The sequence below is a fragment of the Lycium barbarum genome, chromosome 4, assembly GCF_019175385.1.
Source record: "Lycium barbarum isolate Lr01 chromosome 4, ASM1917538v2, whole genome shotgun sequence".
Classification (NCBI taxonomy): Eukaryota; Viridiplantae; Streptophyta; class Magnoliopsida; order Solanales; family Solanaceae; genus Lycium; species Lycium barbarum.
This window is the reverse complement of record NC_083340.1, coordinates 122,580,113-122,606,913: the sequence shown is the minus strand read 5'-3', so window position 1 is coordinate 122,606,913 and position 26,801 is coordinate 122,580,113. Positions and strand designations below refer to the sequence as shown.

Below are 26,801 nucleotides of genomic sequence, written 5' to 3'. Positions count from 1 at the left end.
TTTAAATATTTATGGTATAAAATAATTTTATATTAAATGGTTGTACAACAAAGGATTATAAATTACATGGGATGAATATGTAAAAAGACAAAAAGAAAATATTTGTTTTATGAAATTAAAAAATAAATTTATATAAAAGAGAGAGAAGAATATAAAAGAAATATTCTTTTTTAATGTAAAAAATAGTGCAATGAGTTGGAGTTAATTTGTACCATTTTGGTGCAAAAAATGGTGTGGAGAATCACATTTTTTTTTATTTGTATAAACGGTCCTCATCACAGACATGGCCACATCCGTTAGAGCAGTTGAAAAAAAATCTTCAAATACAAATTCAAGAAACCGAAACTCCTTGAAGAAGCCTTAACTCATTCTTCTTGCATTGATTCTCCTTCATACCAACGCCTTGAGTTCCTCGGCGATTCTGTTCTGGGCTCAGCCATATCGAGTTACGTTTATTTAGCTTACCCGGAACTTGACCCTGGTGAGCGTGCTGCTAATATTGGTACTGAGAAACCTGCTAGAGTTGCCGTGAAACACTATCTTTTATTAATATATCCGTGGCCTTGGTGAAAAGGTACATTACAAAATGGTCCCTTAGGTTCAATGTTGTCTACACTTAACAATTTTGATCCTTCAAATTGTCAAAAGTTAACATTTTTAGTTTCCCTTAAATATTTACTGTGAACTATGGAAAAAGCAAATTAGTGGTAGATAATAATGGTCCCTTATGTTTGAGGTTAGGTTTAAACTAGTCCTTGAGTATGCATTGAACAATTTTGGTCTTTTAAATTTGCTAAAAGTTATCACTTTTAGGGCCCGTTTGGTCATGAAAATGGTGAAATTTGAAAAAAAAATAGTTTTTGTTTTCAAAGTAAATTAGTATTTGGAAATTGGAGTCGTGTTTGGCGATGAATACAAATTAGAGTTGTTTTTTGAATTTTTGTGAGTGATTGGGAGCATAACAAGTGAAAATAGCTTTTTGATGTTTTTCAAGTTTCAGAATTCAAAGTTGAATTCCAGAATTTTCCGGAATCTTGCGGCCAAACATGATTTCTGGAATTTAGCTCTGGAAAAAGGTAAAAAATATTCATCGCCAAACGACCACTTTTTCTCCGTTAAATATTTGGGGAACTCTGTCTTGTTAGATTTGATGGAACTATGAAAAAAAAGTAGCACAAACTCACTTTAAAAGTTAATTTTTGTAGTGCCTGCTATTTTTGATTTATTTCTGGAGTCCGGTGCAACTTGCTGAGATGCAATTTCTGCTTGTTTAATCTTTTTTTAAGTGTTCAGTGTTGTTTTTTGTGTTGCATATTTTTAGGATTTGATGGGACTTTCGTGGTGTTTATGTTTATATCTTTTTTCCACTTTTTCTAGAAAATCTACCGAATATGAATTGTTAAATATTTAAAGGAGACTGAAATATTTTTTTTGGCGAACTTAAATAACCAAACTGTTCAGGCATAAGAAACTTGCTAGCGTTTCCGTTCAACACTATCTTTATAAATATGTTAGCCACAATTAGAGCTGGCAATTTCAGCCCATATTAGAAAATTAGCCCACTTAACCTTTGTTTTAGTGATTTGGATCACTTATATTTCATTTTTGATGAAGAATTTGGATCACTTATATTTCATTTGGGTAAATATGAGCTTTAGTCTCTTTTTAACCCATAAAAATATGGGCAAATAGGGGTTTACCATGTGCGCACCCGAAGGGTAACAACTACGGGTTACCTTGTCATAAAAAAAAAAATATATGGATAAAATATGAGCATCCATACATGAACTCACTAGACCCAACAACAATTCATTTTCCTCAAAATAGGAGAAAATGTTTTCCGTAAAAATTTGAGGAAACACATTTTCCGGATCGATAAAAAACACACCAACCCCAACGTACCCATCCCACCACCTACACCTATCCCCCACCCCCTTGCCCCTACCCACCCCACCCCCGCTCATTCTCCCTAGCACCTGCGCCCCCCTCTACGCCACCCCTTACTCCCCCTTTCCCCTCCCAACCCCCACCCCCTCCCCCGAATTTTCTATTTCATATATTTTATTTTACTGTTATTAAAAAATTGAGAAATTTTTTCTTACCTCCTAGCCTGACCCTACCCCCACCACCCACCCACCCTGAATTTTCTATTTTATTTATTTTTTAATTTTTTTTTTAAAAGTGGAAACATTTTTCTTCCCCCCCCCCCCCCCCCCCCACCCAAACCAACCACACACACATTTTCTACTTCATATGTTTTAAAAATTAACTTGATTACTTATATAATACGGAGTATCGGTAAACCCATATTTTACCCACATGGAATATGAGTGGGTTGAAACCTAACTCGCTTTTGGTAAACCCATTTCCAACCTGTCCAAATCCAACCAAACCCACCCATTGCCACCACTAGCCACAATACCTCCGCCTTTGATGAAAAGGTACGATAAAAATGGTTCTTTATGTTTGACGCTAGGTTCAAAGTAGTCCCTTGAGTTTGTACTGAACAATTTTGATCCTTTAATTGTCTGAAGTTAACACTTTTAGTAGGTTTGACCATGAATTTCAAATATTTATAAGTTTCTTTGGAATTTATGAATTCGGAGTTGAAGATAGAGTGTCGTTTGATTATATTCTGTTGCAAAGGAGAAAAGCGAGCACTTTGTTTGGAATTATGAAGGTGGAGTTGGAGAACAGGTTATAAGCTATTTTTCATATTTAGAATTCAACTTGAAGTTGGATTTAAAATTTTCATGACCCCACTGATTTTGAAATAAAGTGAAAAATTATTTCGGAAAAAAAGTGAATAATTCCCATGGCCAAACAGGTCCTAAGTTTCCGTCAAATATTTACGGAACTCTAGCACTGAGAAACATGCTAGGATCGTCGTTTGGCACTGTCTTTATAAATATGCCCGTCACGATACCACTGCCCTCGATGAAAAGGAACATTTTGAGAATATTTAGTAGACAAATTGAAATCATGATTTGAAATTATTTATTTAGGTGAAGGTTAATTTGAAGTTGCAATTGTGTTTAGTCATAAGTTTTGCAAACAAAACTTGAAATCAAATTTTAATTTTCCTCATAACCATGAAAACTCATAATTTGTAAAAGTATTAAAACTTTCCCAACTCCTATGCAATATGAAAAAAACGCTTAAATTAACGATTAACAAGGGATTCCTTGCAGTAGCACCAACTAATTTTTGGGCGTGTTTGGTGTAAGGGGAAAGTGGCTGGGCAATGTAGGAGTTGGGTAATTACTTTTTGTACTACAGATAGGTCCTTTTTTTTGCAAAATCTATCATTATGGGCAAATTTTAAAATTTTATTAAGTTTGAAGTCACAAATTTGAAGTTGATATTCTACCTTTAAGGCGAATTTGGGATTTGAAATAAGAATTTCAAGTTGAAGTTGAAGTTTTATTCAAAATGTGATGAACAGACACAGATGTGGTATCAAAGCTTGAAATTATGATCTGAAATCACATGTCCAAATGGCACCTTATTCAGCACCATGTACAATAAAACCTCTCTATAACGGCGCCGATAATTTTTGACTGCTATAGAGAACATATATCATAACCTAATATGAAAAAATTTATTCCAAACAAACTTGACCGTTATAGTGAAATATTGTTATAGAGGATGATTGTTATAGAGAGATTTGACTGTATTTGTACTTGAAAACAAATTAACCTTACCAGTTATTTGAACCAAATAAAAACAATTAAGCTTAAGGAACACTAATTAGAGTGAGGAGAAGTGATATAAGTTTATATATAAGATGCTGATTTGGGGAAAATGCTTTGTGGGGTTAGTTTACTTTTGTATTTGTCTATGGCAAGATCAGTTTCAACTTTGTCGACCAATTATTAGTTTACCCTGAATTGATTATGGTGATTCCTTGGGAATAGTGAATTGAGGGACTTAAAAAATTTAGCTATAGGTGGAGGAATTTGTGATAATGGTAGGACAGGAGGAGCAGGTGGAGTTCCATGGAGGAGCAATGAAGGCGCCAAAGGTTCTTGCTGACATTGTGGAGTCAGTGGCAGCCGCTGTATATGTCGATTGTGGCTTTGATCTGAAGGCTCTCTGGGTGGTTAGTTGCTATCTCCTTTGGATGTTTAGATTTATTGTAGATTGTGCTTGCTGAATTCTGATCTTTTTCTTCATGAATTTTTTCTGTATCTAGAGAAGTAATTGTGCAGAATTTAGAAGTCTAGGAATTGTGTAGGGCTTAATATAATGTTCTTTATAAAATCCCTTTTTCATTCATATATAATATAATATTTGCTCATTACAAACTCACTTGAACAATAATCCAGTTTCAATGAAATTGGGGTTATGTGTTAGTAGTCACCGATCTTGTTAGTTTCAGTCTTCGACATATTTCTCCAAAAGTGCTTCTAGACATCTATTTTCCTAAGTGGCGGAGCCAGGAATTCAAATGAGGGGATTCAAAAATGAATTCTTTTGTCAAGGGATTCAACAATTGATATACATATATATGCCAAAAGAAGAAATCATTTTTGCACTCCACCCCATACAGCATAGTCGGTCTAACCACCACTCTATAGAACTTGCCTTTAAGTCTTGCCGGCACATTCTTATCACACAAAACACCAGAAGCGAGTCTCCACTTCATCCATCCTGCTCCAATACGATGTGTGACATCATCATCGATCTCCCCATTGCCCTGGATAACTGACCGCAGTTAAGGCAAAGATAAAAAACCAAATCTCTGCCTTTGAATGTGGTGTTCATGCTGCCCTGTTTTCTACCATTTCATTACTACTTTGCTGAAACTCATCAAACTTTTCATTATTTAGAGCTCTTGCAACACAGCCGTTTGACCATTAAATTCATGTTGTCGAGTCTAATAATTTCTCTACCGGTTTCATTGATTGCTATAATACTAAAAGTATTTAAAGCGTCATGCTCTACCACCTTTTTTTGGGCCACTCCAGTGTCCGAACTGGGTTCCCTAATTGAGAAGTACGACTCTGATCAAATGGAGAAGTTAGGAGAAATCTTAGTATTTATGAAAGGAAGATGGAAAAGAAACAATAAATAAGTAAATAAATAAAAGGTGACTTGTATTAGAAATTGTTGAATAGCAGACCTTACCTTCTTCTAAGTTGTTTTTCCATCCTCCACTTGTTCAACAAACTCGGTGCTTTAAATTAAAGGAGATTTTTGAGAGTAGAAATATAAAAAGTTAAACACAAGTTTTAATTGTGTGGTAGAAGAGATACTTTTGTACTTAGTGTTAATTATCTAAAATTTATTCTCAAAAGTATTTCAAATATTGTGAAAAAAGAATTCGAATCATTTGTGAAGAACTTGACAGTGGTTTGTTAATAAATTGGCTTGGGCATTACTTCAAGCGAAATATTCAATCCATTTGTGGTAAGTGAAGAAGACTGTTTAAGGTTTTTTTTTTTTTTTTTTTGTCTGTATATGTTGTAGTTGAACTGCACAGATGCTTAATCATCTTGTAGAATGTTTGAAGAATTTGGATTCCTTGGTAACACTTGTAGCTCCTTCGACTGTAGCCATGCTCTCGAAATTGGGTTCCAAAAATCTCCTATTGGTTGATTGAAACATTAGCTTGATATACAGTTAACTACTTTGCGTCTTTGCCATACTCTTTTAATCACGTGGAGTCTAAAGCTAATTACCTGTTTTGGTTGTTCAAAACTCTAGATCACGTTAGTGTTTAACTACCTTCCCTAGATGAATTATCATCTTTGGGGTTTATCTGTTGCTTTTGTGATAGGAACATATATTAATTGTTAGGTATGCTACCTGTTTTATGTATATCAAGAAATTTGCATGTGTACATTTATGAGATTGTTATTGGTAATTTGTCTTTAGTCTATTTCCAAATAATAGGTTATTGTATAATTGAACTATTAAAGAACTGCCTTCCAACTTTGCGAGAGGCAGCCACCTTCCTCGCTAGCTTCCTTTTCCAATCATTCGTAGTTTCCAATCCCCAAAAAATGGAAAACAAATGATATCAAAACATATATAGGAAAAACCTTCTTTGTAGCTTCCTTTTTCAATCATTCGTAGCTTCCAATCCCCACATATGGAAAAAAAAGATATAAAACCTGTATAGGAAACACCTTCTTGAGATCATGTCTGTAAGGTATGATTTGATTATTATTTTTCCTTATAGATGTGAATTTTGTTTTCTAGTATACTATGTTTTAGAGAATACTGAATTGAGAACAACTATCTATAAAGTGGAAGTCACTTTTACTTGGTACTGTCTGATAACTAAGGTAAAGGCAAAAGAGAAACTGTTTGAAGTTATAATCAATTTAGTCTACGGATGATTATTTAGCAATTACTTTATTGTACTCATTCTTAAGTGATACATAAGCAATATAGAAGTTATAGCATGCAACAATTAGAATAGTTGCATTCTTGTCAAGGGCATAGGAAGTGCCAAGGTATGTCATGGCTTTAAGAGAAAAGAGCAATTAAATGATGAGTTTTAGTATTGAAAGGCACAAATAAGGAAAAGATTAATTTTTTTTATATATGTACTCTAAAAACAAATGACTATAAACACATACAATAATTCATGTTACCAATTAAAAAAAATAAAATTAACAGCTACGCTAATTATGTTGTAGAGTCCCACATTGGATAAAGAATGGATGGGTTGTCTCCTTATATGGTCTTGGGTAATTCTTTCTCATGAGCTAGCTATTAGAGTTGAGTTAAGCTCAAAATCCATTTCTTTAACATGGCATCAGAGCAGGACCTATCCTAATTTTTGCTTACCGATGTTGGGCCCCTATATTAATTGCCCACGCTCTAAATGTTTAGCCCTGGGCATGAGGTGGGATGTTGAAGAGTCCCACATTGGATGAAAAAGGGATTAGTGGTCTCCTTATAAGGTCTTGGGCAATCCTTCCCTCATGAGCTAGCTTTTGGGGTTGAGTTAGGCCTAAGATCCATTTCTTCAACAAATTATGTGAACAAGGATTGAAAAATCTACATTGCGAAAGAAAATTCATGTAAATCAAGGTAAAAAACCATGTCTATTTTTCTTATACTATATTTCTAATTTCCTACTCCTAAACAATGACAAATCCGATCATAAAGTTCCATTAAAAATTAATATATTGTATTGCCAGCTATATTTATTATTTAGCGCCTCTTCCGATGATATAGGGTGCATAGGCGATGAGATGCATGCTGTAGCGCCTTGATGCCGACACGGAAATGCCTCCTATGAAGTGCCTAAGATGCACGAGGTCAAGTTCTTAGCGAGCCTTTAATAGCAATGAGTTGTCATGTTAGCTTACTTGTATTTTCTATCCGTTGAGGAGAGTTGATTCAGCGAGAAAGGAAAGGTAATAATTGGAATTTTTTGTTGACAAGTAAGAAATGGTATTTTTTTTTTTGATAAGTCATTTTAGTAAGAAATGGTAATTTTTTTATTAGAAGAAACTTCAATACCAAGATGTACCGAGTTTTACAAATACAACATCACTAATAGAAGAAGGCTTACACCATATTTTTAGATATTGGATACATCTGTATATTACAAAAAGCAACATTTTCCTCCTTTCCGTCAAAGCATCTACTGTTTCTCTCTAACCAAACAGTCCGCAGAATGCATAAAGTGACGGTCTTCCATATCAGCTTCTGTTTCTTCCTTATCTTCTGGCACTGCCAGCTGCATAATGCTTGGTTTAAGTTGCCTGGCATTACCCACCGAATTCCATATAGGTTCAGGAACATGCACCAAATATACCGAACACATTTGCAATGTAAGAATAAATGATTCACAGTTTTAGAATTTTCTTAGCATAGATAGCACCAGCTACATAAATTAAAACCTTTCCTGCAAAAAGCTCTTGTAGCTCCGTTGGTTAGAGCACCCGTTTAGTAAGCGGGAGGTCTTGAGTTCGACTCTCAACAAGAGCATCTCTAAACTTAATTTTCCTTATGAAAAAATAAATAAATTAAAACCTTCCCTTTGTACGTTTTCCTGCGTCAGACATGGAAATATTACAGTTTTCCATGAGCAAATTGGGGAATATTGGATTGCTGAATCCTTTTCTTGTCCTTCGATTTCTGTTACTACATGTTGTTTCTTTTCTTCGGTTATCGCATTATTTTGTTGTTGTTACTGTCTCTTTTTCTGAATGATATGTAATGATTTCTCTATTATTTGTTGTTTCTGTATTTTTGTTTAAACTGCTTTGATATGCGTTACTTGAACCGAGGTCCTTTTGAAAACAGCCTCTCTACCTCCACGAGGTAGGGGTAAGGTTTGTGTATACTCTACCCTCCCCTGACTCCACCTGTGGCCTGTGGGATTACACTGGGTATATTGTTGTTGTTGAACCCGTTTCTTCGTGGAATCACCATGTGATTTCTTCCATCATACTTGTAGTTAGTGACTGCAGATGTACGTTCAAGCATTCCCAACTCCACAGCATTCTTCTTTGTCAAGCAAACTGAATCACATTAGAGCTTGACTTTACACTCCAGTCTTCTTTGGCTGCAACTGATATGATGGTTGAGAATAATCACTAATTTCCTCTTTCCTCCAATATTAACAGCGGATTATTTTAGTGTCTTCCCAGTGACTCTTATTTATTTTCTCACCTCTCTTCACCCATCAACATATATTTGTGTACAATGTGTGGAAATTTTTTATGTTTTGTACTGCATAGTCTTTTGCTTTTTTCTGTCTGATTTACCCCCTCCCACCAAAAATAGAATAGTTAATTTTGTTTTCCTTTTCCAGAAGAGGGAATTATTCCAGGACTTAGTCCCACTACTATGAAACTCATTTGGTACTACCGCTGCGCCTCTTACAGGTAATCTTTGAAGTGTTTCATTCTAATTCTTCAAATTTTATCCCATCTGCCAGATGCTCATGCATACTTCCATCTATTTGGGGTTTTTATCTATCAAGAGGGAGAAAGGAACAGTGTGCTTGTGGGCTCACATTAATCCAGTTGACTGTTGCATATTGTTCAAATCCTATGTATTGTAGCTTTTGCATTTCTTGTTAAGACCAAATTTCTTTCGATTTCTATTATCACTTGGAACATGTTGCGTATCTTTGATTACTTTCAACTGCCAAATATTTTCATACATGTGCTTTTGGAATTGTCATCACTATAATTCTTATGCAGAACAAATGTCATAACACCTAACATAGAATCAATTTGATGTCAGTTTTGTCTAGATATCTTTATGGGAAAATTTCTATTTTGTAGTTCAAACATCAAATCAAAAACATTGTCATTCTGTACTTCGGTTGATCTTTTAACCGGAGATCAAGCAATAGACACCTTTCTTTCTTGCCACTCCCAACATCCAGAATGATACATAAAAGAAGAAGACAACTTATATGCTTGTGGCCTCATGTCCATTGGAGCATTTACTTAAACAAATGGGTTTTTATTTAGGGAAGAAATCCTACATTTCTTGTGTTAAACTTATAATTGAGGAAAAATAGCCGCTACTGGTGACCTTAACTTGGGTAATTTCTTCCTACACCGGAGGAGTGAAGAAGACCTGTCGCTTCGCTATGGTAGCCCCAGGGAGATCTGTAAGTACTAGAATAACACTGAGCTTCTGATCTGGAAGCTTCCCACACACAGGCTGGTCAGAAAAGTAGTGCAGGGCTTCAAGGGTGATGTTAGATCCGAGAGCACTTCTGTGGTGGCACACGAGGCTGCAGAGATATACTTGGCGGGTCACCAACTTGTTTGCCATTAATGCCAGAAGGGTGCTTTAGAGGTGAAATGGCTTAATCTTGGTCTCTGTATTCTTAGTAAGTGTAGTTTTTTAAAACTGATATTTAGTGGGGTTTAGTTGCTTTTGCTTGAATTGCTTAGAAATGAAAATCAAATTCATCTAATATAAAATTTGGATAAAGTCTTAGTTCTCATCTATCTGCTTTTGTCTCTGTGCTCTCGGAGGATAAGCAAACTCTACATTGAAGCCTTGAAGGCTTGAAGCAAGGCTCAATTTCGTTATCTTTATCTTTTTCCTGCAAAGTGAAAATTGGATATGAACATGAAAGTATTGGTAACATGGACTAGACTCGTTTACTAATGGTGGTTTTAAGTTATTATGATTAATTTATGTATCAACGTCTGCCAAATCAACAACCAACAAAGAATCGATTGCACTTCTCTCGGCTGAGTTGAACACTCGTGATTTCAGTGAAGTAGATTAAATAAGGCATATACACAGCTGTATAAACTGGAACTTCTCAGGTGGAGCAGTGGCGCAAAGGAACCTCCTCTGTTGCAATTTCTTATCTTTTAGTTTCAACTACGTGCTGGTCAGGTTTTGTAATTTCTCCTCAATTTAGGGATCCCAGATTGGAGAAAGTTAGGATTGTCGGGATTTAATGAGGTTAGTCATGCGGGTATATGAAGCTGCAGATTGTTAAGTTCCTTAATCCGTCAGGTTTGAGACGCAAAGTGCTGAACTCTTACATACTTGGAGGATTATACTTGTGAAAGGTGATGCATGTTGGTTGAATTGTGACACTCAATGGACTATTTTGGTGAAAGATCATGATTTCTACTTTCTCTTGATTTCACAAAATACTTCAACAAAAAATTCTACTCTACGATGCATGTTTCAACAACTTTAGTATGATGATAAAGTAGGACTTCTGATTTGGGTGTGTTTTTACTTTCTTCTAATCTGATGAAATGTTCTAAACTGCAGCTCATATTTCTTTGTACTTGTACCCTTTTCTAAATACAACAAGCAAATCAAGACCTTTTGATTATCTGAGGCTTACCAGCTTAGGTTTCATTGGTGCCCTTGTGAAGGTAATATTTATACTGTATTTCGCACATATCTTCTCTTCTTTCTGTATTTTTTTCAAGATTCATTAATGTCATATTACAATATATGTATTGGGAATCACTGAAAGCATGAGAAGCAAACCATGATAAGTACAATTCGAGAATCTGAAGATGCTATTTATGGTACCTACAGATATTGTCCAAATATGCAATATAAACACGTGGCAATTACATTTTATAGATCCGCTTAATGAAATTTCATGTGTTGAAGTGCAATATTCATCATATGCATCTGGTAGCATTTGTGCTATCCATTTTCGATGACTTACTGTGGAAAAAAGATACTGCGATTTCTTTGCAGGTAGACGATACGGAAGCTATCAGTTTTCTACTACCAACAGAAATAATTCCCCCGTGCCTGCGCACAATGGAGATGGGCAGTGAACTGTCAAAAACGGTTGAGTGCTTCCTCAAATCCCTTCTTTTTTCTTCTTGTTGTAAGTGAATTTTAAGTTGGTCATAGGATCATAATATTCATCATATTCTTCAGATACCAAAAGAAAAGACAACTTATGCAGCACAATTATAAATTCTTCGTGATAGATACCTTTTTTATTCTACGTCCTGTTTGATTATTTCCAGTTACTCCTCACTTAGTGTGTTAAGAGTCATGCAGACAGGTTGCAGCTTTCATTGTGCCAAAAATACTTCTAGATGACGTGGGTTTGGATTACAAATGTGCCACAGCAGAAAGGTTTTTTGCAGTAGGCCGAGTTTTGGGGAATATTGTTGGTGCACTTGCTGAACAGCCTTCATCTTGGTTACTGAAGCACATAATTAGGTGCTATCTTCGATTGTCAGATAATCCAAGGTGAGACTTCTGAACTTCAAATATCCTTCAGCTTTGTTATGTATAAAATATCAGGTCTCATTGAGCTAATGCTGATGTAGTGATGTGCATGGTGTAATGTCAGGGCATATGATGCACTAAGAAGTGGTCTCCTGGATATGCTTACACCTTCAGTAGTTGTCTTCGTATATGTACATTTTCAATAGAAGTGCTCCATCTTTTTCTCTTAGCTTGTAGTTTTCTCCCAATCAAGAATATGAAGCATTCCTCCTGGTTATTATAGACCCTTGTTTTTTCTATCCAGGATGGGTTCTTTTTCCTTATGCTCAACAGGAGGACCCTACAACGAGGAGGTGGCTACAGGCAGGATGATTTGATCATATGTTGATGAACTAAGTTGAGACGATCATTAAATCTTGATTGTGTTGTCCCGGCAGTCTTAGGTGCTTGCTAAGAATGCATCTCTTTCATTGTGAGTCCTCTACAAGCAGTTTGGTGAAGGGGTTTTAAGGTGCTTGCTAAGAATATATCACTTTTGATCCGATTGCTAGAATCTGTTTTGGACATTTATAGTGTGATTTGAGGATGCCCAACTTGCAAACTTTTTTCGAGCAAGATGTATATAATTTATTCACCAGTCTGCAGGTTCATATAATTCTTTGTGGTGGACACATTGTAGCACAGTGATTCAAACTGTGCTGCCGGCATTTTCCTATAATTTGTCAACAATTGAATCTCTTTTAATTTTAATTGTTCAAAGTTTAGCCTAAAGCGGCTGACTCTGTCGTTTGATTAGAAACAAAGGGAGGGTTTTAATTCATTTGTTTCTTGCAAATATAACGAAAGGGCAATCAAATTCTATGTTGTATGCAGCTGACTGGTTGTTTTCTTTTATTTAGCGATATTTCGGTTAATAAATTGATTCACATAGAGAAATTAGCTAAAACATTGTTGTGCTTTATACACTAAGAAGGGGGCGAACACAACAACTACATGGTTCCCTTTTTGTCTGTTGTTGCCAGCGCATTTTCGGGTCAAGCCGAGTATTTTACTATAAAGAGCCTCTAGATGGTGCCGATTGAGTTGGTTCAGTGAACAACTCTTAAAACCCTTTGGATAATTTCCAGTATTCTAGGATCTGTAGTGTTCTGTTCCTTGGTCTCCAAAGCATGCAACTCAGTACACATGGTAGGAATTACTTGAATCATGCATAAGTGAGATTGATTACCTGAGCGTTTCTCCATTTTTGCAGCACCAGCAGTGGTAATTTGTTTTCCTGCACCTCTGAGTAAATGTTTTCTCCCTTTATATCAGAACTCCATAGTCAACTTGTTGAAGTTCATCTTAATGTTGCCCAAAGTCAATAACCATTGTACTCCCAAAACCACCCTACAAGATCCTAAGGGTAATAGTAGGAACCCTGCAGAAAATTCAGCTCCTTGTAGCAACCATGTAGAATTGTGCTAGTGCACACCTTAATCATATTACCATTTGCCGCAGTAACCATTTGAGGTACAGTCGACTTAGTAGGGCATCCCAAAGCTTTCACTAGATCAGGATCTATGAAATTACGAAGGTTGCCAGTATCAACTAGAATGTTCAAAGGCTTCCTTGAGTGATAATCAGTCACTTTAAGATCTGCTCCAAAGGTTTGTTTTGCTCCACTCCTTGCACTTCTTGTTCACCATTCTCTTACTCCTCCTCCTTGGATTGGATTGATATGATTTGGTTCCTCAAATTCCACTAGGTACAGTTGCTTCAGATTCTTGCATTTGTGCCCTGGCACATATTTTTCGTTACAGAAATAGCACAAATCTTGAACCTTTTCTCATTATTTCTTGCAAAATAGGTTTGTTTTGAAATTTTTGATTCACATATCTAGGAGTGAACTGCCTGTTAGCTTTAGCTTGTCAATTTGATAAGCTTCTTGCAATCTTGAGATAGAGTTACTCTTGTCAGATTTCTCTAAAAATATGGCCTGGTATTCCTTCACACTACCAGTTTGTTTCACCCTTTTGATTTCATCCATTAGATCATCATAATCAGCCCCAAAGCTCTCTGCTAGGGCCATAACATACTGATAGAATGTATGAGTCCACCGAACAGTATAGAGAACCAGGTTCTCTATCTGTTCCCTTGAGTAAAAACAAAAGTAAATAACACAAGATATTTACGTGGAAACTCCTTGCTCAAGGAATTAAAAACCACGATCTACCGGAGTAGGATTTCCCAAGCTTCACTATAAATAAGCAACTTCAGATTACAACCAATTGTAATCTAGGAATTAAACTCTTAATCCCTTCCCCCTTACATCAACCTTATTGTAAGACCTTTACAATATCTCCATTGCAAAGAACACACTTTGACTAACTCTAGCCAAGTAAACAACTGAGAAAAGGTTGACAATCCGTCCTACTATGACACTTCTTGAAAGTAGTGTAGAATACAAATAAAGACCAAAATACAAGAGTCAACAAACCTAAGGACTTAAGACATCTTTAATGATTGGGATCTGGTCCTTGTGTTTGTCGAAGCTTTGTTCTTAGGAGCACCTAGAGAGCAGCAGCGGCTAGCACTTGGAATATATGATTTTTAGATTTGCAAAGTGTTAGGGTTACACTTGTAACATGTTGTTTATATAGGGGAGCATGTGGGATTATATGAAAGAGATATTTCATGTAGTTTTGGCCTCTAGCAAACTGCAGCTGTGCTGCTGCACTACTGCCAGTCGGTATAGTGCAGCAGCTTTACAACTGCAGAGTTGACCCTGCAACGGCTAGGGGACCTGATCGTATCTGGTCCCTATCTGGTTCCTCGGGTATGTTTGGCAAATCATCAAAACGCGAAATAGCATAACTTATCAATTTCCGCTTTTTTGATGATGACAAACCCACAATTGATATCCCCTCTCGAGAACCAGATTCCTACTTGTTCCCCTTGAGAATCCTATCTTCCAACACAGCAACATGTTAACAACAACAACAACATGTATCAATGAACCTGACCCTATCAATTAACCCCTTGAATAACTTCCCCCTTTTGATATCATTGAAAATAGTTTAAAGAGTAGCACAAACAAAAAGAAGTTCAACAACATTAACTCATGGCCACTGGGGAAACATAACATAAGCAATAATAGGAACAAACAAGTTAAATAACAGTGCACAAAAACGGAGAAGATGCCTAATATTGATCACAGGAAAATAACTTAGTAGTTTTAACAGTACATAATGTAATAATCAAACAACTAAAAGTACCAACGTCATTAAGAGACAGGATTCAAAAGGGCAGAAATTCAAAGGGATTGAGAAGACTTAAGGACATGGGGACTACATAGATGAAGGGCTTAATAGGGAAGAGCTTAAGAAGCCAGAGCTTTGAGGAGCTTGTCCATCCTCTCATTTGCAGTCCTCTAGTCATGAAATAGTTTCTCCCGCAGTTCCTCTACCTTTTGCTTCAGCTAGTTATTTTCAGCCTTTAGTTGAGAATTGGCCTCCTCCAAAGGACCACTGGAACCTGGTTCCCTTGCTCTCCCGGCAAGCTGCTTCAGTTCAGATTTTAAAATGGCATTTTCGGCCTGCAACCTGTGAATCTTTGCAGTTGCCTTTTCTTGGGCCTTAATTAAGCTCGAAATTGTTGAGTTGCTGTCAATTCCTCCCTTCTTAGGCTCAGACTCACAGTCCTCCAAAGTACTCAAGGTAAACATTTGTTTTCTGGTTCCCATTGCTACTTTTCCCACTTTGACATCAAAGTATGCAACCACTTTTGTTAGGAAGAAACCATAGGGCAGCCTATGTCTACCATCCTTATAGTGACAACCTTTAGGATATGATCTATCATAAGAGCTGGCAAGCTGATCAGAGTGAAATTTTCCAAGGTCTCAATGAGGACCAAATCAAGAATGTTTTCACTGAAGCAACACTTAGTTGACCAACTCAAACAAAAACTGATATTTAGGCTTAAGTTTCTTCTTAAAAATCCTTGCACCAGACACAGTGCGTTCTTGATTTAAAATAAGGTTGTCACGACCCAACCCCGTAGGCCGCGACTAGTGTCCGTGTTGGACACTCGAACGTACCCAATAACCCAAACCAGCATATTAGCAGAATATATATATATATATATATATATATATATGTAAGAGTCGATTGGCGTTACTAATTATCACAGCTAAGCAGATTTAGCGCGTGGAAGCCGATAAGGCTATCACAAATCATATCAACCCAAAACATATACACAACCCACATGTATGTCTACAGACCTCTACAAATAGCAACCGAATCACAAGACGGGACAGGGCCCCGTCATACCCCTGAACCACATACATATGTACAATGGCAAAAGACTGTACCAAGACGTAGGCTCCGAACAACCGAGCACTCCAAGACAGCAGAATAGAATCCTAAGCGAGCGGATCGGTAAATCAGTCGTCTGTACCTGCGTGGCATGAAACGCAGCCCCCGAAGAAAGGGGGTCAGTACGGAATATGTACCGAGTATGTAAAGCATAAAGTACAATAAACAGAATCATAATCTGAACAGAGGGTACAAAATATAAGTACAATAACCGGAATGTCAAAATGCTTACTCACAGAACAGAGATAATACATGTCAGAGCATATGCCATATCCGACCCCCATTATGGGACTCGGTGAACAGAACGTGGTCGCCACCCCGTCACTGGCGCCACAACACAGCATACTCCAGAGTAGGGAATAGCTCCGTAACATATCATATCATATCAGAATGTGCACATATCAAACATATTCGATGGCCATATCTTATCATATTATCATATATCAGAATGTGTGTACATGGCACAACATACTCCACAACCCATGTACATGTATACCTGCCCCCTCACATCGAGGCACGGCGAACAATGCAGTGGAATACGCGTGATAACATATCCTGGCCCGGGCTCAGTGAAAGCAGCATTGAGGGCATCCACGAGTGGAGTAGTGAGAAACTAAATGCATATAATTAAATAAATTCCAAAACTCGATGGACAATATATTTACGGCATCCGAAGGCTCAGAAATCAGTTTCGGGTCAATCAGAATTAGTATACGAAAGTTACGAACTTTTGAAGTACAGAACGTTCTAAAAACGTTTCAGAAGCTCTTTTTGGAAATTCAAGTAACAATCATATTAGGGAACTTTCAAATATCCTTATGGATCAAATCGAATGGAGCCTTTAGAGTCATATGTACGTATCAAAATATATATCCAAGACTTTAGCCATATCAAATATTTTTCGAACAACATTCGGAAACATATCAAATAGAACTTCGGACATCATAAGTACGTATCAAACCATATGGAATGGCTTATGGAAGTCAAAGATATTGGTCATCCTAGTGGCTTTAAGAATAGGATTTTCTTTAAAAGCATACATATGTGTTATTTGTTCGTTTCATAAAGGTCATGCCAAAAGAAAGAAAGGTAGGCTTTACATACCTGTCAGCGACTATTCATGAATCCTTTTCGCCTCGTCGCCCTTTTAGCCTATTTATATAAAAGTAACGTTATAGTTAGTAACTATATTTTCTAGTCCACAATTCTATAACCCATTTCTTATTGAACCTATATTTTAGTTTATATATCCTCGTTTAGGGTTTTCTATTATCTAAAAATCTAGCGAAAATCCGGCAGCACTTCCCCTATACATTCGCCTATCCCAAATTTCCAATTGCTCTCCTGTTGACACAGACATACCAACAACAACATATGGATACAATCATATCTTCAATTCCTTCAATTCAACGAAAACAACAACATATTCATATCAACAAAATTTCAACTTTAACTTTCTAATCCTTTCGCCATATAATCCATGATAACAACAACCATACCACTAATTAAACTTAATTTACCATAGCTAGTTTAAATTAGCCTCATACGGCTCAAACTCCACTTCCATATCAACATACACAACTCTTGCAATCTCTTACACATCCACTAATTCATACAAAGACTAATCATCTTCTAAAATATGTAGGAGAACATTAAACCTTACCTTAATAAATTTGCTAAAAAAAATATACCGAGGAGAGAATAGTTCTTACCTAATATGGAAAAAAAAATAATCTTCTTCCACTTTACTTTCCTTTAAATAAAGCCCGGATTTAACGAACTCTAAGTTAAAACAACGAACTTGTTGTGTTGGGATCTATACCTTGAATCCAATCGTTTTGCACAGAACCACGATCATAAAATCATAGCAGCAGCTATCTATGAACTCCCTACCAATTTCCTAAGATTATAGTATTTTAATCTTTACGTGTAGATATATAGAACTACCCTACAGATATATATAGCACACTTTGTAAGCCTAATATTGTTATATATCCCTATAGTGGTATATTAGCTAGTAGGACAACTAAGCTAAATAGGAGGAAAACGTGGCTGCCCCTAGTCCAAAGTTATCCAAATATATATAAGACAAAAATTAGGTAGAACCCACTTCAAGAATTTCTTATGTACCATTCTCATTTATATTATATCTAGAGCTTACTACTTAAGCCACCAACTGACACATGTCTCACTATGGTATGGACCAATCAGATTTGGTCGTGTTATAATGGAGTCCATTTAATACACTTAATTAATCTTAATTAATTTCTAATCCCCATTTAATAATCTAATCATGGTTAGTTAATTTCCCACTTCGCTAATGTTCCCACACTATTTGCAATTAATTAGTAAGCCGAGCAATAATAAATCGGGATTAAAAATCCTCGTCTCATATCTCAAGATTAATCTTGTCCTTAAACTTATTTACGAATAATCCAATCGTACAAAAATACGAGATATAACATCTAGCACTAGCCCATAGTCCCTTTTGGTACACACAAAATATTATTCTCAATCCCCATGGTCACACTTGTTAAGACCTAAATTATTTCGGGACCTCAAACTTTTTGTACACCGAGCTCTCGATTTTTATCCTTGAATATGATCGAATTCTCCGGCTCGGGTAAATTTTCTCCTATTGGACGATTCAATTTCCTAATCCAAAAATACGAAATGTTATGGAGTCAGATGGAAACTCATCAGAAAAAGATTATTGCTGGCCAAATTTCTTAATTATAAAGAATGAATAGGTAATGTCTAATACATGTCCAAAATCCATGTGGTAACGTGGATAATATGCCACCCCTCCAATTATTTTAATATAAAAAGTAAAATCATAAGATATAATCTCATACACTAATATTTTAATATTTCTTTGAAATACATAAGCTTCCAATTTTTTTTTTAATGAAATATCATATCAACTTAAGACATACACGTATTTCACAAAAACTAATACATCTAGAAATCATGTTCGTCAAATATTTACTAAAAGGGGTTTACTTAAAAGAAAATATCATATCAAGACCATATATAACAGTTTCAAAATTCATCAAACTTATTCCGTTACTAATGTCATTGAACTCGGACGCTTTCCAACTTGTGAAAACGCGAGATGTAACATCCTTTCCCCCTTTAGAACATTCGTCCTCGAATGTTAAACTAGTCGTGTATAAGCATACTGGTTATGGTGATCTCATAACAAATCAATTGTAACTCAAACTTATCTATCATGGTGTGCCTCTCTTTACTTAGCCTAATGTCATTCTCCACTTGACATCTATTAATAACATTCCTTTTGAATAGTTGAAAACGAGTTTCTTTCTTAGTAATGACTTTTGGTTGCAATACTTCCTTGATTCCTTAGGAATATCCTTTCAAAAGATATAAGTGAATCACTTTCTTGATATGATCCTTCTTGAAACTCGGACTCGTCTATCCTTTTTCTTTCTCAATAATGATATTAAGTCTGACATGGTTTGCAACGTTTTCCCACTTCCTTTCTTCCATCTAACTTCACTTCAAAGAAATCTCTGATTTTCTATCAACCGGAGGAAAGCGACGCCAAAATCAAGTAGTCAGCGAGGGATCGAGGTCGCTTGCTGTATTGTGTTGCTTCAACGTAACTTGTACATTTTTCATGCCTTTAAAAATGAAGTATATAGCTGCTTTTTATATATTTTGCTGCTCCATACGTTCTTAAGAGAATTATCCATTTTGAAAGGAATGATTTCAAGCACAACTTTTTAATTAGGGACCGTGAGCCCACTCTTCACTTTAACATATATACATATATCATTTGTCTTCAACATGCCACCAACAAAATGTCATGAAAGGTGTTAATTTGCTATCCCTAATCATGGATACGTGGTGTGCATGTTAACATACCATTTGTCCACTAAATTTTTTTATTTAATTCCTTTCTCTCCCATAATAATCCAATCATAATCATTCACCCCCGTAATTAATTTCGTAGTTCCTATCTCATAATTTAACTATGACTTGGATGAATTTAAATATATCTAGTAAAGGAGAATTCTTACCTCATATACCAAGAATTATTCTGCTTCAATATTAATTCATTTCCAACAGATCTCTGGTTTACTTGAAGATTTTGGTTTGTATTCTTTGATAGCATTAGAATTTGTTCTTGGAGCTCTTAACGGGAAAAAACAAATGTGAGAAGCCACAGATTGTTTTTGCAGATTTTCCATGTAAAGGATAAGAAAAAGGTTTATATAATCACCAATAATGACTTATTCATCTTGGACCCACTTAAAATATAAAAATTCCACAGTGATAAGACCAAAACGTGGAAACATGGCATGCTTTAGTAATCAATTTCCAACCTTGTTGTCCCCAGCAGCATTCTCAACTTTCCAAGGCAAAAAAAAATTTCCTTTAAATATTTAAAGTACGGAAATGGTCAATGAAGACCATGTGGGATGGCCCACAATTTGTAATAAATAAAAACTACCCATGTTTTACTTCTTCACGGGACATTGCTAAGGAACAAATGTTCTTGTACCCTTTTTTTTTTTTTTTTTTTTTTAACTTATGCGCGTGTATATGTATATTGGCTGTCACATGTCGATAACTTGCGGGGCATTTGTCCAAATGATATTTATCTCACAGTCTTAATTAATTTCTAGAAAAATTTTGACAGAGTTTCCTCTGTATTTCTTACTATCTCAAAACCTGCATGCAGGAAATACCAACAATGCCTCACATGGCCAACATATATACGCATATATCGTATCATATCATAGCCACACAGGGCTCCCAATTTCAAGTAAAAAGTATAAAGGTGTCAGAACTTACCCTTAACGATCCGTCCTGTTATACCTTCCTATCTACCTTATCTTTCATTCTTCAACCTTATATTTCAATCATATCTCAATATTCTTACCTTATCCAACATTCCCTTTTCGCACCGTTTCTTACCTGTGTACAGTGTAGCTTCCAATATCATCAGCCACTTTCTTCTGTCGATACCGTTCTCCAGCTGAAATTAAGGGTTAGTAGAAAGAAATTTCATTTCTTATGGCTGGGCTCTATCGCACGATCTAAGAACCAAAGAAAGATAACACCCTAAATGTCCTGTAGCCTCCTGTTTATAGATGTGGTGCACAACACACCGATAAACAAGACTCTACTAGACACGGCCTGTAGATATTCCGAGGACAAACCGCTCTGATACCACTTTTGTCACGACCCAACCCCGTAGGCCGCGACTAGTGTCCGTGTTGGACACTCGAACGTACCCAATAACCCAAACCAGCATATTAGCAGAATATATATATATATATATATATATATATATATATATATATATGTAAGAGTCGATTGGCGTTACTAATTATCACAGCTAAGCAGATTTAGCGCGTGGAAGCCGATAAGGCTATCACAAATCATATCAACCCAAAACATATACACAACCCACATGTATGTCTACAGACCTCTACAAATAGCAACCGAATCACAAGATGGGACAGGGCCCCGTCATACCCCTGAACCACATACATATGTACAATGGCAAAAGACTGTACCAAGACGTAGGCTCCGAACAACCGAGCACTCCAAGACAGCAGAATAGAATCCTAAGCGAGCGGATCGGTAAATCAGTCGTCTGTACCTGCGTGGCATGAAACGCAGCCCCCGAAGAAAGGGGGTCAGTACGGAATATGTACCGAGTATGTAAAGCATAAAGTACAATAAACAGAATCATAATCTGAACAGAGGGTACAAAATATAAGTACAATAACCGGAATGTCAAAATGCTTACTCACAGAACAGAGATAATACATGTCAGAGCATATGCCATATCCGACCCCCATTATGGGACTCGGTGAACAGAACGTGGTCGCCACCCCGTCACTGGCGCCACAACACAGCATACTCCAGAGTAGGGAATAGCTCCGTAACATATCATATCATATCAGAATGTGCACATATCAAACATATTCGATGGCCATATCTTATCATATTATCATACATCAGAATGTGTGTACATGGCACAACATACTCCACAACCCATGTACATGTATACCTGCCCCCTCACATCGAGGCACGGCGAACAATGCAGTGGAATACGCGTGATAACATATCCTGGCCCGGGCTCAGTGAAAGCAGCATTGAGGGCATCCACGAGTGGAGTAGTGAGAAACTAAATGCATATAATTAAATAAATTCCAAAACTCGATGGACAATATATTTACGGCATCCGAAGGCTCAGAAATCAGTTTCGGGTCAATCAGAATTAGTATACGAAAGTTACGAACTTTTGAAGTACAGAACGTTCTAAAAACGTTTCAGAAGCTCTTTTTGGAAATTCAAGTAACAATCATATTAGGGAACTTTCAAATATCCTTATGGATCAAATCGAATGGAGCCTTTAGAGTCATATGTACGTATCAAAATATATATCCAAGACTTTAGCCATATCAAATATTTTTCGAACAACATTCGGAAACATATCAAATAGAACTTCGGACATCATAAGTACGTATCAAACCATATGGAATGGCTTATGGAAGTCAAAGATATTGGTCATCCTAGTGGCTTTAAGAATAGGATTTTCTTTAAAAGCATACATATGTGTTATTTGTTCGTTTCATAAAGGTCATGCCAAAAGAAAGAAAGGTAGGCTTTACATACCTGTCAGCGACTATTCATGAATCCTTTTCGCCTCGTCGCCCTTTTAGCCTATTTATATAAAAGTAACGTTATAGTTAGTAACTATATTTTCTAGTCCACAATTCTATAACCCATTTCTTATTGAACCTATATTTTAGTTTTATATATCCTCGTTTAGGGTTTTCTATTATCTAAAAATCTAGCGAAAATCCGGCAGCACTTCCCCTATACATTCGCCTATCCCAAATTTCCAATTGCTCTCCTGTTGACACAGACATACCAACAACAACATATGGATACAATCATATCTTCAATTCCTTCAATTCAACGAAAACAACAACATATTCATATCAACAAAATTTCAACTTTAACTTTCTAATCCTTTCGCCATATAATCCATGATAACAACAACCATACCACTAATTAAACTTAATTTACCATAGCTAGTTTAAATTAGCCTCATACGGCTCAAACTCCACTTCCATATCAACATACACAACTCTTGCAATCTCTTACACATCCACTAGTTCATACAAAGACTAATCATCTTCTAAAATATGTAGGAGAACATTAAACCTTACCTTAATAAATTTGCTAAAAAAAATATACCGAGGAGAGAATAGTTCTTACCTAATATGGAAAAAAAAATAATCTTCTTCCACTTTACTTTCCTTTAAATAAAGCCCGGATTTAACGAACTCTAAGTTAAAACAACGAACTTGTTGTGTTGGGAATCTATACCTTGAATCCAATCGTTTTGCACAGAACCACGATCATAAAATCATAGCAGCAGCTATCTATGAACTCCCTACCAATTTCCTAAGATTATAGTATTTTAATCTTTACGTGTAGATATATAGAACTACCCTACAGATATATATAGCACACTTTGTAAGCCTAATATTGTTATATATCCCTATAGTGGTATATTAGCTAGTAGGACAACTAAGCTAAATAGGAGGAAAACGTGGCTGCCCCTAGTCCAAAGTTATCCAAATATATATAAGACAAAAATTAGGTAGAACCCACTTCAAGAATTTCTTATGTACCATTCTCATTTATATTATATCTAGAGCTTACTACTTAAGCCACCAACTGACACATGTCTCACTATGGTATGGACCAATCAGATTTGGTCGTGTTATAATGGAGTCCATTTAATACACTTAATTAATCTTAATTAATTTCTAATCCCCATTTAATAATCTAATCATGGTTAGTTAATTTCCCACTTCGCTAATGTTCCCACACTATTTGCAATTAATTAGTAAGCCGAGCAATAATAAATCGGGATTAAAAATCCTCGTCTCATATCTCAAGATTAATCTTGTCCTTAAACTTATTTACGAATAATCCAATCGTACAAAAATACGAGATATAACATCTAGCACTAGCCCATAGTCCCTTTTGGTACACACAAAATATTATTCTCAATCCCCATGGTCACACTTGTTAAGACCTAAATTATTTCGGGACCTCAAACTTTTTGTACACCGAGCTCTCGATTTTTATCCTTGAATATGATCGAATTCTCCGGCTCGGGTAAATTTTCTCCTATTGGACGATTCAATTTCCTAATCCAAAAATACGAAATGTTATGGAGTCAGATGGAAACTCATCAGAAAAAGATTATTGCTGGCCAAATTTCTTAATTATAAAGAATGAATAGGTAATGTCTAATACATGTCCAAAATCCATGTGGTAACGTGGATAATATGCCACCCCTCCAATTATTTTAATATAAAAAGTAAAATCATAAGATATAATCTCATACACTAATATTTTAATATTTCTTTGAAATACATAAGCTTCCAATTTTTTTTTTAATGAAATATCATATCAACTTAAGACATACACGTATTTCACAAAAACTAATACATCTAGAAATCATGTTCGTCAAATATTTACTAAAAGGGGTTTACTTAAAAGAAAATATCATATCAAGACCATATATAACAGTTTCAAAATTCATCAAACTTATTCCGTTACTAATGTCATTGAACTCGGACGCTTTCCAACTTGTGAAAACGCGAGATGTAACAAAGGTTCATGAACTCAGGCGAAACAACACTCCCCTTAATAGTTTTCAGACCATCAGTAGGCACATTAAGAATTTTCCTAAGCTTTTCCTCATCAAAAGTAAATTAAGTCCCAATCACATATAGCATGTTACACCTCGGAAAACTTCATGTCGTCGTATGGTAGATAGACTAACGCAGGGTGAGAAGTATATGACGTTTCTATAAGCAAGAAGTAGTACTTAACGGTTCCCATTAAGATTTCAAAGACGTTTGAAGCAAGAGAAGAAAGCTCGTTAAGGAAGGCGAAGTATACGTTGTGTTTTGGAAAAGGGTTTGCGAAGTACCGAGCTAATGACAATTTAATAATGTTGTGAAGAAGAGTGAAGATGCCCCTTAGGTTTTTAATGAAGTGTTAAACAAGTGCTAAGAAGGTTCCATAAGAATCGGAGGTCAAACGAAACGATGAGGACAAGTTTCGGGAAATTGTGGATTGTACGGTCCTTTATACGGACCGTATAATTCATACGGCCCGTATATCAGTCCGTAGAACTCTCCCAGATGAGGATGAGATTCTGGAGGAAATGTACGGTCCTTTATACGAACCGTATAATTTGTACGATCCGTATAATAGGCCGTAGATTTCGGGTCGGGTCAGATTTTCTTTTTCCATATATGCACGTCCCTTCTCCTTATTTCTCATTTCCCACTTCTTCCACACTCTCAAAAGTCCTAGAACCTTCTTCCAAATATACCAAGACAAATCTAAGGTGAAATAAAAGATCAAACACCAAAAAGTAGTAGAATCAATTGCAAGAATGCTAGCTAGAGTTGATGAGAGCAAGGAATCTCTTCGGAATGAAAGCTAGGGTTTTCTTCAAGTGGACCATTTCCATCTAAATCTCATTTCTACATAATCAAAGGTAAGTTTTATGATCATTTCATGTTATTTAGGATATTGAGGGGTTTGAAAGACTCGGATTATGGAAGAAAATAGAATATGGAGCTCAAATGTGAAAATAGTGGTATTCTTGAATAGTAGTTGACATGAATCATAACTCTTGATGTATTATGAGTAAAATCTTGTTGTAAACGATACAAATGACGTTAAGGAAGTATGATAAGAGAACGAATACGATGTTGTGTGATAATTTTAATTATGGACGATTTGAAATGGAGTTCAGAGAATTGAATAATGTATGGTTGATGAAGATTGTTGATTATGATATTGTGATGTTGTTATTGATGTTTGGAAGCTATTATATCATATGGGGGAAGTCGTAGAAACAGAGGAAATGCTGCCCAATTTTCGTTAGCTTTAGCTTGAGCATGTTTTCGATTATCTAATTCTAGTACAAATTCCTTTGAAGGTAGAGTTATGAACTTGGAAGGAAGCGTATAGTCGGCGAATTAGAAAGGCGTAAAGGTATGTGAGGCTAGTCCCTTCTTTTCTAAGACATGATTCCTATGACATGATTCCCTTTATCTTTCCATGACTTTTTTACATTTCGGAAACTATGAGTCTATGTTTATAAAGAGCTTCTCGTGAGATAAAGATAAGAGATATGTTACGAGTATGATAAGGATGATGATGAGTCTAAGTCCAGAGATTCTAAAGCTTATGATGTGATATTCTTATGAAGTTAATGATTCCTTGACGATATTCATTGTTGTTATACTCACCTTATAATGCTAGTTCCTTCAAGGTGAGGCAGTATGATTATGATTACTCCATAATGGAATCGGGGATTCTCGACCTTACGTCACCCCGATAGAGTTATAGATTATCCTTGAGTTTTCATGCATGCTTTATGATAAGTATATGATGATGAGATTACACCGTGCCTATATTGCCGGGCAGACACCACTAATGGGCGGCATGAGATGTTTACCCTGGACGCGGGCTTATAATGATCACACCGCACCTATATGGTCGGGCAGCTTATATATGCATACTTGATATGATGATGCTTATAATGTAAGTTAGCATGCATTATTCAGTCTTAAGTGACATTCAGTTACAGATTGTTTCCCCATTGATGTTCCCTTTTTCCTTTGATATGCTATTACTATTCATGTCTTACATACTCAGTACACTTTTCGTACTAACGTCCTTTCTTTTTGGACG

The 26,801-nt window shown here is 36.0% G+C and overlaps 2 long non-coding RNA genes and 1 other non-coding gene across 22 annotated transcripts; 2 read left to right on the top strand and 1 right to left on the bottom strand.

Annotated features, from left to right (window-relative positions):
* Window positions 1-117: 117 nt before the first annotated feature.
* LOC132636332 (uncharacterized) lies at window positions 118-12,414 on the top strand. Of its 14 annotated transcripts, XR_009581203.1 has the most exons (6): window positions 2,229-4,102; window positions 7,195-7,277; window positions 8,783-8,855; window positions 9,557-10,838; window positions 11,176-11,685; window positions 11,789-12,414. It is a non-coding gene; the product is annotated as an uncharacterized LOC132636332 (long non-coding RNA). The 14 variants fall into 14 exon arrangements; XR_009581193.1 differs by lacking the exon at window positions 7,195-7,277 and adding an exon at window positions 118-574 and having other exon boundaries at window positions 3,950-4,102; window positions 8,783-10,838; XR_009581192.1 differs by lacking the exon at window positions 7,195-7,277 and adding an exon at window positions 118-574 and having other exon boundaries at window positions 3,944-4,102; window positions 8,783-10,838.
* On the top strand, window positions 7,880-7,953 carry TRNAT-AGU (transfer RNA threonine (anticodon AGU)). Its single transcript has one exon. It is a non-coding gene; the product is annotated as a tRNA-Thr (tRNA).
* Window positions 12,415-15,877: 3,463 nt separating the features above from the next.
* On the bottom strand, window positions 15,878-24,515 carry LOC132636331 (uncharacterized). Of its 7 annotated transcripts, XR_009581186.1 has the most exons (4): window positions 23,397-24,515; window positions 22,677-22,724; window positions 20,063-21,654; window positions 15,878-17,171 (listed from the first exon to the last, which is right to left on the bottom strand). It is a non-coding gene; the product is annotated as an uncharacterized LOC132636331 (long non-coding RNA). The 7 variants fall into 7 exon arrangements; XR_009581187.1 differs by having other exon boundaries at window positions 20,063-22,724; window positions 23,286-24,459; XR_009581184.1 differs by having other exon boundaries at window positions 20,063-22,724; window positions 23,397-24,458.
* Between the last annotated feature and the right edge of the window lie 2,286 nt (window positions 24,516-26,801).